Genomic DNA, 14,502 nt, shown 5'->3' with positions numbered 1-14,502 from the left:
ACTTGTACATGGAGCGGAGAGGTACTTGTACATGGAGCGGAGAGGTACTTGTACATGGAGCGGAGAGGTACTTGTACATTGAGCGGAGAGGTACTTGTACATTGAGCGGAGAGGTACTTGTACATGGAGCTAGGGCTGGGTATCGAGTTTCGATACTTACTTGGCACCGAAATGGAAACATCGATACTAAGGGGTATCGAAGCCTCCCTTGTCAATCGATACCAATTTTCGATACCAAAACAAAACAGCGTCATTGAGCCTATAAGCATGCGACATGCTTGCACGCCGCGCTCTAATACGGCTGGTGATTGGCTGTCATGTAGAGGCATGCAGGAAACGTTACGCCCACTTTAGCCGGTGTGTTTGTTGTGACTGTGAGCCAGGCGTGCGGTGCGGATAGTATACAAGAAGTTAGCCACTCAAGCTACTCCTATCCTGGATTACCATATGGCGAAGATGATGAAAAGCAGGAAAAGAAACAGAAACAACACGGACTGGTTTCCACAGACAAGAGAAATAATTGAGAGGTGGGTCAGCTCAGCTTACCGCAAGTTAGCGGTTATCAGATCCCTCAGTCTGACAAATCCATGCATCTGGCTGTGAGTTGTAGCATTAGATCGTTTAATTAATTGCCGCCGTAACGTTATGCGCAAGCGGGCATTGTGTATTTTTAGCAACTCGTTAACAAACGCTGATGTCATGATAGTTTGTTGAATGTAAATGCGATTCATTTATATTGATTGGCTAGTCAGTGAAGTTGAGCTGTCTCGTCAGATTTGACAAGAATGACGTTCTGTTGCAGCAGTGAGCACACTGATCTGCAACGCTAGCGTTAATGTTTAATTAATTAGCGTTATGTGCAAGCGGGCAGTTATCGCCCATGTATTTTTAGCAACTCGTTAACAAACGCTGATGTCATGATAGTTTGTTGAATATAAATGCGATTCACTTTGTGGCATATAAGGCTATATTGATAGGCTAGTCAATGCTCAACTAGTCTTCCATGCATGAAGTGGAGCCATCTCATCAGTTTGTACAAGAATAGAGTTCTGTTGCATCAGTGAGCATTAAACCCTGATTTGCAACTCTCTGTTTTGCACTGAAAACTATTCCACTGATTTATTTGTTTTAGCTACATTTCTTTCCTTTGTAGTACTCCAATATTTTTTGTAGGGACGGCAATACGTTTAGAGAACTTAAAGTTATGTTAAATACAGTAGGTTTTATTTTTTTCTGCTGTAAAACTTAAGATGGGGGGAAACTAAAGATTTGTAAAATAATTTCAATGTGTAATGCAGTTTTATTTTTGTTAAAATGGATTTTTCTAAAAATTGGTATCGAAAAAAGTATCGTTCAGGAACCGGTATCGAAATCCAAGTATCGAAACGGTATCGATATCGAAAAATTTTGAACGATACCCAGCCCTACATGGAGCGCAGATGTACTTGTACATTGAGCGGAGAGGTACTGGTACATGGAGCGGAGATGTACTTGTACATTGAGCGGAGAGGTACTTGTACATTGAGCGGAGAGGTACTTGTACATGGAGCGGAGATGTACTTGTACATTGAGCGGAGAGGTACTGGTACATGGAGCGGAGATGTACTTGTACATTGAGCGGAGAGGTACTTGTACATGGAGTGGAGATGTACTTGTACATTGAGCGGAGAGGTACTGGTACATGGAGCGGAGATGTACTTGTACATTGAGCGGAGAGGTACTTGTACATGGAGTGGAGATGTACTTGTACATTGAGCGGAGAGGTACTGGTACATGGAGCGGAGATGTACTTGTACATTGAGCGGAGAGGTACTTGTACATGGAGTGGAGATGTACTTGTACATGGAGCGGAGATGTACTTGTACATTGAGCGGAGAGGTACTTGTACATGGAGCGGAGATGTACTTGTACATGGAGCGGAGAGGTACTTGTACATGGAGCGGAGAGGTACTTGTACATGGAGCGGAGATGTACTTGTACATGGAGCGGAGATGTACTTGTACATTGAGCGGAGAGGTACTTGTACATGGAGCGGAGAGGTACTTATACATTGAGCGGAGACGTACTTGTACATGGAGCGGAGATGTATTGTACATTGAGCGGAGAGGTACTTGTACATTGAGCGGAGAGGTACTGGTACATGGAGCGGAGATGTACTTGTACATTGAGCGGAGAGGTACTTGTACATGGAGCGGAGAGGTACTTGTACATTGAGCGGAGAGGTACTTGTACATTGAGCGGAGACGTACTTGTACATTGAGCGGAGATGTACTTGTACATTGAGCGGAGATGTACTTGTACATTGAGCGGAGAGGTACTTGTACATGGAGCGGAGAGGTACTTGTACATTGAGCGGAGAGGTACTTGTACATTGAGCGGAGACGTACTTGTACATTGAGCGGAGATGTACTTGTACATTGAGCGGAGATGTACTTGTACATTGAGCGGAGAGGTACTGGTACATGGAGCGGAGAGGTACTTGTACATGGAGCGGAGAGGTATTTGTACATGGAGCGGAGAGGTATTTGTACATGGAGCGGAGAGGTACTTGTACATTGAGCGGAGAGGTACTTGTACATGGAGCGGAGAGGTACTTGTACATGGAGCGGAGAGGTACTTGTACATGTAGCGGAGAGGTGCTTGTACATGGAGCGGAGAGGTACTTGTACATGGAGCGGAGAGGTATTTGTACATGGAGCGGAGAGGTACTTGTACATGGAGCGGAGAGGTACTTGTACATTCAGCGGAGAGGTACTTGTACATTGAGCGGAGAGGTACTTGTAGATGGAGCGGAGAGGTACTGTCGACACTTGTACATTGAGCGGAGAGGTACTTGTACATGGAGCGGAGAGGTACTTGTACATGGAGCGGAGAGGTACTGTCGACACTTGTACATTGAGCGGAGAGGTACTTGTACATGGAGCGGAGAGGTACTTGTACATGGAGCGGAGATGTACTTGTACATTGAGCGGAGAGGTACTTGTACATGGAGCGGAGAGGTACTTGTACATGGAGCGGAGATGTACTTGTACATGGAGCGGAGAGGTACTTGTACATGGAGCGGAGATGTACTTGTACATTGAGCGGAGAGGTACTTGTACATGGAGCAGAGATGTACTTGTACATGGAGCGGAGAGGTACTTGTACATGGAGCGGAGAGGTACTTGTACATGGAGCGGAGAGGTACTTGTACATGGAGCGGAGAGGTACTTGTACATTGAGCGGAGAGGTACTTGTACATTGAGCGGAGAGGTACTTGTACATGGAGCTAGGGCTGGGTATCGAGTTTCGATACTTACTTGGCACCGAAATGGAAACATCGATACTAAGGGGTATCGAAGCCTCCCTTGTCAATCGATACCAATTTTCGATACCAAAACAAAACAGCGTCATTGAGCCTATAAGCATGCGACATGCTTGCACGCCGCGCTCTAATACGGCTGGTGATTGGCTGTCATGTAGAGGCATGCAGGAAACGTTACGCCCACTTTAGCCGGTGTGTTTGTTGTGACTGTGAGCCAGGCGTGCGGTGCGGATAGTATACAAGAAGTTAGCCACTCAAGCTACTCCTATCCTGGATTACCATATGGCGAAGATGATGAAAAGCAGGAAAAGAAACAGAAACAACACGGACTGGTTTCCACAGACAAGAGAAATAATTGAGAGGTGGGTCAGCTCAGCTTACCGCAAGTTAGCGGTTATCAGATCCCTCAGTCTGACAAATCCATGCATCTGGCTGTGAGTTGTAGCATTAGATCGTTTAATTAATTGCCGCCGTAACGTTATGCGCAAGCGGGCATTGTGTATTTTTAGCAACTCGTTAACAAACGCTGATGTCATGATAGTTTGTTGAATGTAAATGCGATTCATTTATATTGATTGGCTAGTCAGTGAAGTTGAGCTGTCTCGTCAGATTTGACAAGAATGACGTTCTGTTGCAGCAGTGAGCACACTGATCTGCAACGCTAGCGTTAATGTTTAATTAATTAGCGTTATGTGCAAGCGGGCAGTTATCGCCCATGTATTTTTAGCAACTCGTTAACAAACGCTGATGTCATGATAGTTTGTTGAATATAAATGCGATTCACTTTGTGGCATATAAGGCTATATTGATAGGCTAGTCAATGCTCAACTAGTCTTCCATGCATGAAGTGGAGCCATCTCATCAGTTTGTACAAGAATAGAGTTCTGTTGCATCAGTGAGCATTAAACCCTGATTTGCAACTCTCTGTTTTGCACTGAAAACTATTCCACTGATTTATTTGTTTTAGCTACATTTCTTTCCTTTGTAGTACTCCAATATTTTTTGTAGGGACGGCAATACGTTTAGAGAACTTAAAGTTATGTTAAATACAGTAGGTTTTATTTTTTTCTGCTGTAAAACTTAAGATGGGGGGAAACTAAAGATTTGTAAAATAATTTCAATGTGTAATGCAGTTTTATTTTTGTTAAAATGGATTTTTCTAAAAATTGGTATCGAAAAAAGTATCGTTCAGGAACCGGTATCGAAATCCAAGTATCAAAACGGTATCGATATCGAAAAATTTTGAACGATACCCAGCCCTACATGGAGCGCAGATGTACTTGTACATTGAGCGGAGAGGTACTGGTACATGGAGCGGAGATGTACTTGTACATTGAGCGGAGAGGTACTTGTACATTGAGCGGAGAGGTACTTGTACATGGAGCGGAGATGTACTTGTACATTGAGCGGAGAGGTACTGGTACATGGAGCGGAGATGTACTTGTACATTGAGCGGAGAGGTACTTGTACATGGAGTGGAGATGTACTTGTACATTGAGCGGAGAGGTACTGGTACATGGAGCGGAGATGTACTTGTACATTGAGCGGAGAGGTACTTGTACATGGAGTGGAGATGTACTTGTACATTGAGCGGAGAGGTACCGGTACATGGAGCGGAGATGTACTTGTACATTGAGCGGAGAGGTACTTGTACATGGAGTGGAGATGTACTTGTACATGGAGCGGAGATGTACTTGTACATTGAGCGGAGAGGTACTTGTACATGGAGCGGAGATGTACTTGTACATGGAGCGGAGAGGTACTTGTACATGGAGCGGAGAGGTACTTGTACATGGAGCGGAGATGTACTTGTACATGGAGCGGAGATGTACTTGTACATTGAGCGGAGAGGTACTTGTACATGGAGCGGAGAGGTACTTATACATTGAGCGGAGACGTACTTGTACATGGAGCGGAGATGTACTTGTACATTGAGCGGAGAGGTACTTGTACATTGAGCGGAGAGGTACTGGTACATGGAGCGGAGATGTACTTGTACATTGAGCGGAGAGGTACTTGTACATGGAGCGGAGAGGTACTTGTACATTGAGCGGAGAGGTACTTGTACATTGAGCGGAGACGTACTTGTACATTGAGCGGAGATGTACTTGTACATTGAGCGGAGATGTACTTGTACATTGAGCGGAGAGGTACTTGTACATGGAGCGGAGAGGTACTTGTACATTGAGCGGAGAGGTACTTGTACATTGAGCGGAGACGTACTTGTACATTGAGCGGAGATGTACTTGTACATTGAGCGGAGATGTACTTGTACATTGAGCGGAGAGGTACTGGTACATGGAGCGGAGAGGTACTTGTACATGGAGCGGAGAGGTATTTGTACATGGAGCGGAGAGGTATTTGTACATGGAGCGGAGAGGTACTTGTACATTGAGCGGAGAGGTACTTGTACATGGAGCGGAGAGGTACTTGTACATGGAGCGGAGAGGTACTTGTACATGTAGCGGAGAGGTGCTTGTACATGGAGCGGAGAGGTACTTGTACATGGAGCGGAGAGGTATTTGTACATGGAGCGGAGAGGTACTTGTACATGGAGCGGAGAGGTACTTGTACATTCAGCGGAGAGGTACTTGTACATTGAGCGGAGAGGTACTTGTAGATGGAGCGGAGAGGTACTGTCGACACTTGTACATTGAGCAGAGAGGTACTTGTACATGGAGCGGAGAGGTACTTGTACATGGAGCGGAGAGGTACTGTCGACACTTGTACATTGAGCGGAGAGGTACTTGTACATGGAGCGGAGAGGTACTTGTACATGGAGCGGAGAGGTACTTGTACATGGAGCGGAGATGTACTTGTACATTGAGCGGAGAGGTACTTGTACATGGAGCGGAGAGGTACTTGTACATGGAGCGGAGATGTACTTGTACATGGAGCGGAGAGGTACTTGTACATGGAGCGGAGATGTACTTGTACATTGAGCGGAGAGGTACTTGTACATGGAGCAGAGATGTACTTGTACATGGAGCGGAGAGGTACTTGTACATGGAGCGGAGAGGTACTTGTACATGGAGCGGAGAGGTACTTGTACATGGAGCGGAGAGGTACTTGTACATTGAGCGGAGAGGTACTTGTACATTGAGCGGAGAGGTACTTGTACATGGAGCTAGGGCTGGGTATCGAGTTTCGATACTTACTTGGCACCGAAATGGAAACATCGATACTAAGGGGTATCGAAGCCTCCCTTGTCAATCGATACCAATTTTCGATACCAAAACAAAACAGCGTCATTGAGCCTATAAGCATGCGACATGCTTGCACGCCGCGCTCTAATACGGCTGGTGATTGGCTGTCATGTAGAGGCATGCAGGAAACGTTACGCCCACTTTAGCCGGTGTGTTTGTTGTGACTGTGAGCCAGGCGTGCGGTGCGGATAGTATACAAGAAGTTAGCCACTCAAGCTACTCCTATCCTGGATTACCATATGGCGAAGATGATGAAAAGCAGGAAAAGAAACAGAAACAACACGGACTGGTTTCCACAGACAAGAGAAATAATTGAGAGGTGGGTCAGCTCAGCTTACCGCAAGTTAGCGGTTATCAGATCCCTCAGTCTGACAAATCCATGCATCTGGCTGTGAGTTGTAGCATTAGATCGTTTAATTAATTGCCGCCGTAACGTTATGCGCAAGCGGGCATTGTGTATTTGTAGCAACTCGTTAACAAACGCTGATGTCATGATAGTTTGTTGAATGTAAATGCGATTCATTTATATTGATTGGCTAGTCAGTGAAGTTGAGCTGTCTCGTCAGATTTGACAAGAATGACGTTCTGTTGCAGCAGTGAGCACACTGATCTGCAACGCTAGCGTTAATGTTTAATTAATTAGCGTTATGTGCAAGCGGGCAGTTATCGCCCATGTATTTTTAGCAACTCGTTAACAAACGCTGATGTCATGATAGTTTGTTGAATATAAATGCGATTCACTTTGTGGCATATAAGGCTATATTGATAGGCTAGTCAATGCTCAACTAGTCTTCCATGCATGAAGTGGAGCCATCTCATCAGTTTGTACAAGAATAGAGTTCTGTTGCATCAGTGAGCATTAAACCCTGATTTGCAACTCTCTGTTTTGCACTGAAAACTATTCCACTGATTTATTTGTTTTAGCTACATTTCTTTCCTTTGTAGTACTCCAATATTTTTTGTAGGGACGGCAATACGTTTAGAGAACTTAAAGTTATGTTAAATACAGTAGGTTTTATTTTTTTCTGCTGTAAAACTTAAGATGGGGGGAAACTAAAGATTTGTAAAATAATTTCAATGTGTAATGCAGTTTTATTTTTGTTAAAATGGATTTTTCTAAAAATTGGTATCGAAAAAAGTATCGTTCAGGAACCGGTATCGAAATCCAAGTATCGAAACGGTATCGATATCGAAAAATTTTGAACGATACCCAGCCCTACATGGAGCGCAGATGTACTTGTACATTGAGCGGAGAGGTACTGGTACATGGAGCGGAGATGTACTTGTACATTGAGCGGAGAGGTACTTGTACATTGAGCGGAGAGGTACTTGTACATGGAGCGGAGATGTACTTGTACATTGAGCGGAGAGGTACTGGTACATGGAGCGGAGATGTACTTGTACATTGAGCGGAGAGGTACTTGTACATGGAGTGGAGATGTACTTGTACATTGAGCGGAGAGGTACTGGTACATGGAGCGGAGATGTACTTGTACATTGAGCGGAGAGGTACTTGTACATGGAGTGGAGATGTACTTGTACATTGAGCGGAGAGGTACTGGTACATGGAGCGGAGATGTACTTGTACATTGAGCGGAGAGGTACTTGTACATGGAGTGGAGATGTACTTGTACATGGAGCGGAGATGTACTTGTACATTGAGCGGAGAGGTACTTGTACATGGAGCGGAGATGTACTTGTACATGGAGCGGAGAGGTACTTGTACATGGAGCGGAGAGGTACTTGTACATGGAGCGGAGATGTACTTGTACATGGAGCGGAGATGTACTTGTACATTGAGCGGAGAGGTACTTGTACATGGAGCGGAGAGGTACTTATACATTGAGCGGAGACGTACTTGTACATGGAGCGGAGATGTACTTGTACATTGAGCGGAGAGGTACTTGTACATTGAGCGGAGAGGTACTGGTACATGGAGCGGAGATGTACTTGTACATTGAGCGGAGAGGTACTTGTACATGGAGCGGAGAGGTACTTGTACATTGAGCGGAGAGGTACTTGTACATTGAGCGGAGACGTACTTGTACATTGAGCGGAGATGTACTTGTACATTGAGCGGAGATGTACTTGTACATTGAGCGGAGAGGTACTTGTACATGGAGCGGAGAGATACTTGTACATTGAGCGGAGAGGTACTTGTACATTGAGCGGAGACGTACTTGTACATTGAGCGGAGATGTACTTGTACATTGAGCGGAGATGTACTTGTACATTGAGCGGAGAGGTACTGGTACATGGAGCGGAGAGGTACTTGTACATGGAGCGGAGAGGTATTTGTACATGGAGCGGAGAGGTATTTGTACATGGAGCGGAGAGGTACTTGTACATTGAGCGGAGAGGTACTTGTACATGGAGCGGAGAGGTACTTGTACATGGAGCGGAGAGGTACTTGTACATGTAGCGGAGAGGTGCTTGTACATGGAGCGGAGAGGTACTTGTACATGGAGCGGAGAGGTATTTGTACATGGAGCGGAGAGGTACTTGTACATGGAGCGGAGAGGTACTTGTACATTCAGCGGAGAGGTACTTGTACATTGAGCGGAGAGGTACTTGTAGATGGAGCGGAGAGGTACTGTCGACACTTGTACATTGAGCGGAGAGGTACTTGTACATGGAGCGGAGAGGTACTTGTACATGGAGCGGAGAGGTACTGTCGACACTTGTACATTGAGCGGAGAGGTACTTGTACATGGAGCGGAGAGGTACTTGTACATGGAGCGGAGAGGTACTTGTACATGGAGCGGAGATGTACTTGTACATTGAGCGGAGAGGTACTTGTACATGGAGCGGAGAGGTACTTGTACATGGAGCGGAGATGTACTTGTACATGGAGCGGAGAGGTACTTGTACATGGAGCGGAGATGTACTTGTACATTGAGCGGAGAGGTACTTGTACATGGAGCAGAGATGTACTTGTACATGGAGCGGAGAGGTACTTGTACATGGAGCGGAGAGGTACTTGTACATGGAGCGGAGAGGTACTTGTACATGGAGCGGAGAGGTACTTGTACATTGAGCGGAGAGGTACTTGTACATTGAGCGGAGAGGTACTTGTACATGGAGCTAGGGCTGGGTATCGAGTTTCGATACTTACTTGGCACCGAAATGGAAACATCGATACTAAGGGGTATCGAAGCCTCCCTTGTCAATCGATACCAATTTTCGATACCAAAACAAAACAGCGTCATTGAGCCTATAAGCATGCGACATGCTTGCACGCCGCGCTCTAATACGGCTGGTGATTGGCTGTCATGTAGAGGCATGCAGGAAACGTTACGCCCACTTTAGCCGGTGTGTTTGTTGTGACTGTGAGCCAGGCGTGCGGTGCGGATAGTATACAAGAAGTTAGCCACTCAAGCTACTCCTATCCTGGATTACCATATGGCGAAGATGATGAAAAGCAGGAAAAGAAACAGAAACAACACGGACTGGTTTCCACAGACAAGAGAAATAATTGAGAGGTGGGTCAGCTCAGCTTACCGCAAGTTAGCGGTTATCAGATCCCTCAGTCTGACAAATCCATGCATCTGGCTGTGAGTTGTAGCATTAGATCGTTTAATTAATTGCCGCCGTAACGTTATGCGCAAGCGGGCATTGTGTATTTTTAGCAACTCGTTAACAAACGCTGATGTCATGATAGTTTGTTGAATGTAAATGCGATTCATTTATATTGATTGGCTAGTCAGTGAAGTTGAGCTGTCTCGTCAGATTTGACAAGAATGACGTTCTGTTGCAGCAGTGAGCACACTGATCTGCAACGCTAGCGTTAATGTTTAATTAATTAGCGTTATGTGCAAGCGGGCAGTTATCGCCCATGTATTTTTAGCAACTCGTTAACAAACGCTGATGTCATGATAGTTTGTTGAATATAAATGCGATTCACTTTGTGGCATATAAGGCTATATTGATAGGCTAGTCAATGCTCAACTAGTCTTCCATGCATGAAGTGGAGCCATCTCATCAGTTTGTACAAGAATAGAGTTCTGTTGCATCAGTGAGCATTAAACCCTGATTTGCAACTCTCTGTTTTGCACTGAAAACTATTCCACTGATTTATTTGTTTTAGCTACATTTCTTTCCTTTGTAGTACTCCAATATTTTTTGTAGGGACGGCAATACGTTTAGAGAACTTAAAGTTATGTTAAATACAGTAGGTTTTATTTTTTTCTGCTGTAAAACTTAAGATGGGGGGAAACTAAAGATTTGTAAAATAATTTCAATGTGTAATGCAGTTTTATTTTTGTTAAAATGGATTTTTCTAAAAATTGGTATCGAAAAAAGTATCGTTCAGGAACCGGTATCGAAATCCAAGTATCGAAACGGTATCGATATCGAAAAATTTTGAACGATACCCAGCCCTACATGGAGCGCAGATGTACTTGTACATTGAGCGGAGAGGTACTGGTACATGGAGCGGAGATGTACTTGTACATTGAGCGGAGAGGTACTTGTACATTGAGCGGAGAGGTACTTGTACATGGAGCGGAGATGTACTTGTACATTGAGCGGAGAGGTACTGGTACATGGAGCGGAGATGTACTTGTACATTGAGCGGAGAGGTACTTGTACATGGAGTGGAGATGTACTTGTACATTGAGCGGAGAGGTACTGGTACATGGAGCGGAGATGTACTTGTACATTGAGCGGAGAGGTACTTGTACATGGAGTGGAGATGTACTTGTACATTGAGCGGAGAGGTACTGGTACATGGAGCGGAGATGTACTTGTACATTGAGCGGAGAGGTACTTGTACATGGAGTGGAGATGTACTTGTACATGGAGCGGAGATGTACTTGTACATTGAGCGGAGAGGTACTTGTACATGGAGCGGAGATGTACTTGTACATGGAGCGGAGAGGTACTTGTACATGGAGCGGAGAGGTACTTGTACATGGAGCGGAGATGTACTTGTACATGGAGCGGAGATGTACTTGTACATGGAGCGGAGAGGTACTTGTACATGGAGCGGAGAGGTACTTATACATTGAGCGGAGACGTACTTGTACATGGAGCGGAGATGTACTTGTACATTGAGCGGAGAGGTACTTGTACATTGAGCGGAGAGGTACTGGTACATGGAGCGGAGATGTACTTGTACATTGAGCGGAGAGGTACTTGTACATGGAGCGGAGAGGTACTTGTACATTGAGCGGAGAGGTACTTGTACATTGAGCGGAGACGTACTTGTACATTGAGCGGAGATGTACTTGTACATTGAGCGGAGATGTACTTGTACATTGAGCGGAGAGGTACTGGTACATGGAGCGGAGAGGTACTTGTACATGGAGCGGAGAGGTATTTGTACATGGAGCGGAGAGGTATTTGTACATGGAGCGGAGAGGTACTTGTACATTGAGCGGAGAGGTACTTGTACATGGAGCGGAGAGGTACTTGTACATGGAGCGGAGAGGTACTTGTACATGTAGCGGAGAGGTGCTTGTACATGGAGCGGAGAGGTACTTGTACATGGAGCGGAGAGGTATTTGTACATGGAGCGGAGAGGTACTTGTACATGGAGCGGAGAGGTACTTGTACATTCAGCGGAGAGGTACTTGTACATTGAGCGGAGAGGTACTTGTAGATGGAGCGGAGAGGTACTGTCGACACTTGTACATTGAGCGGAGAGGTACTTGTACATGGAGCGGAGAGGTACTTGTACATGGAGCGGAGAGGTACTGTCGACACTTGTACATTGAGCGGAGAGGTACTTGTACATGGAGCGGAGAGGTACTTGTACATGGAGCGGAGATGTACTTGTACAGGGAGCGGAGAGGTACTTGTACATTGAGCGGAGAGGTACTTGTACATGGAGCGGAGAGGTACTTGTACATGGAGCGGAGAGGTACTTGTACATGGAGCGGAGAGGTACTTGTACATTGAGCGGAGAGGTACTTGTACATGGAGCGGAGAGGTACTTGTACATGGAGCGGAGAGGTACTTGTACATGGAGCGGAGAGGTACTTGTACATTGAGCGGAGAGGTACTTGTACATGGAGCGGAGAGGTACTTGTACATGGAGCGGAGAGGTACTTGTACATGGAGCGGAGAGGTACTTGTACATGGAGCGGAGAGGTACTTGTACATTGAGCGGAGATGTACTTGTACATGGAGCGGAGATGTACTTGTACATGGATCGGAGAGGTACTTGTACATGAGAGCGGAGAGGTACTGTCGACACTTGTACATTGAGCGTAGAGGTACTGTCGACACTTGTACATTGAGCGGAGAGGTACTTGTACATGGAGCGGAGAGGTACTGTCGACACTTGTACATTGAGCGGAGAGGTACTTGTACATTGAGCAGGGAGGTACTTGTACATGGAGCGCAGAGGTACTTGTACATTGAGCGGAGAGGTACTTGTACATGGAGCGGAGAGATACTTGTACATGAGAGCGGAGAGGTACTTGTACATGGAGCGGAGAGGTACTTGTACATTGAGCGGAGAGGTACTGTCGACACTTGTACATTCAGCGGAGAGGTACTTGTACATGGAGCGGAGAGGTACTGTCGATACTTGACATTGAGCGGAGAGGTACTTGTACATGGAGCGGAGAGGTACTTGTACATGGAGCGGAGAGGTACTTGTACATGGAGCGGAGAGGTACTTGTACATTGAGCGGAGAGGTACTTGTACATGGAGCGGAGAGGTACTTGTACATTGAGCGGAGAGGTACTTGTACATGGAGCGGAGAGGTACTTGTACATGGAGCGGAGAGGTACTTGTACATGGAGCGGAGAGGTACTTGTACATGGAGCGGAGAGGTACTTGTACATTGAGCGGAGATGTACTTGTACATGGAGCGGAGATGTACTTGTACATGGATCGGAGAGGTACTTGTACATGAGAGCGGAGAGGTACTGTCGACACTTGTACATTGAGCGTAGAGGTACTGTCGACACTTGTACATTGAGCGGAGAGGTACTTGTACATGGAGCGGAGAGGTACTGTCGACACTTGTACATTGAGCGGAGAGGTACTTGTACATTGAGCGGAGAGGTACTTGTACATGGAGCGCAGAGGTACTTGTACATTGAGCGGAGAGGTACTTGTACATGGAGCGGAGAGGTACTTGTACATGAGAGCGGAGAGGTACTTGTACATGGAGCGGAGAGGTACTTGTACATTGAGCGGAGAGGTACTGTCGACACTTGTACATTCAGCGGAGAGGTACTTGTACATGGAGCGGAGAGGTACTGTCGATACTTGACATTGAGCGGAGAGGTACTTGTACATGGAGCGGAGAGGTATTTGTACATTGAGCGGAGAGGTACTTGTACATTGAGCGGAGAGGTACTGTCGACACTTGTACATTCAGCGGAGAGCTACTTGTACATGGAGCGGAGAGGTATTTGTACATTGAGCGGAGAGGTACTTGTACATGGAGCGGAGAGGTACTTGTACATAGAGCGGAGAGGTACTTATACATGGAGCGGAGAGGTATTTGTACATTGAGCGGAGAGGTACTTGTACATGGAGCGGAGAGGTACTTGTACATGAGAGCGGAGAGGTATTTGTACATGGAGCGGAAAGGTACTGTCGACACTTGTACATTAAGCGGAGAGCTACTTGTACATGGAGCGGAGAGGTACTTGTACATGAGAGCGGAGAGGTACTTGTACATGGAGCGGAGAGGTATTTGTACATGGAGCGGAGAGGTACTGTCGACACTTGACATTGAGCGGAGAGGTACTTGTACATGGAGCGGAGAGGTACTTGTACATGAGAGCGGAGAGGTATTTGTACATGGAGCGGAGAGGTACTGTCGACACTTGACATTGAGCGGAGAGGTACTTGTACATGGAGCGGAGAGGTACTTGTACATGGAGCGGAGAGGTACTTGTACATGGACCGGAGAGGTACTTGTACATGGAGCGGAGAGGTACTTGTACATGGAGCGGAGATGTACTTGTACATTGAGCGGAGAGGTACTTGTACATGGAGCAGAGATGTACTTGTACATGGAGCGGAGA

This window comes from Poromitra crassiceps, assembly GCF_964638095.1.
Source record: "Poromitra crassiceps genome assembly, contig: HAP1_SCAFFOLD_60, whole genome shotgun sequence".
Lineage (NCBI taxonomy): Eukaryota > Metazoa > Chordata > Actinopteri > Beryciformes > Melamphaidae > Poromitra > Poromitra crassiceps.
The sequence above is the reverse complement of the archived record's forward strand: the minus strand, read 5'-3'. Positions refer to the sequence as shown.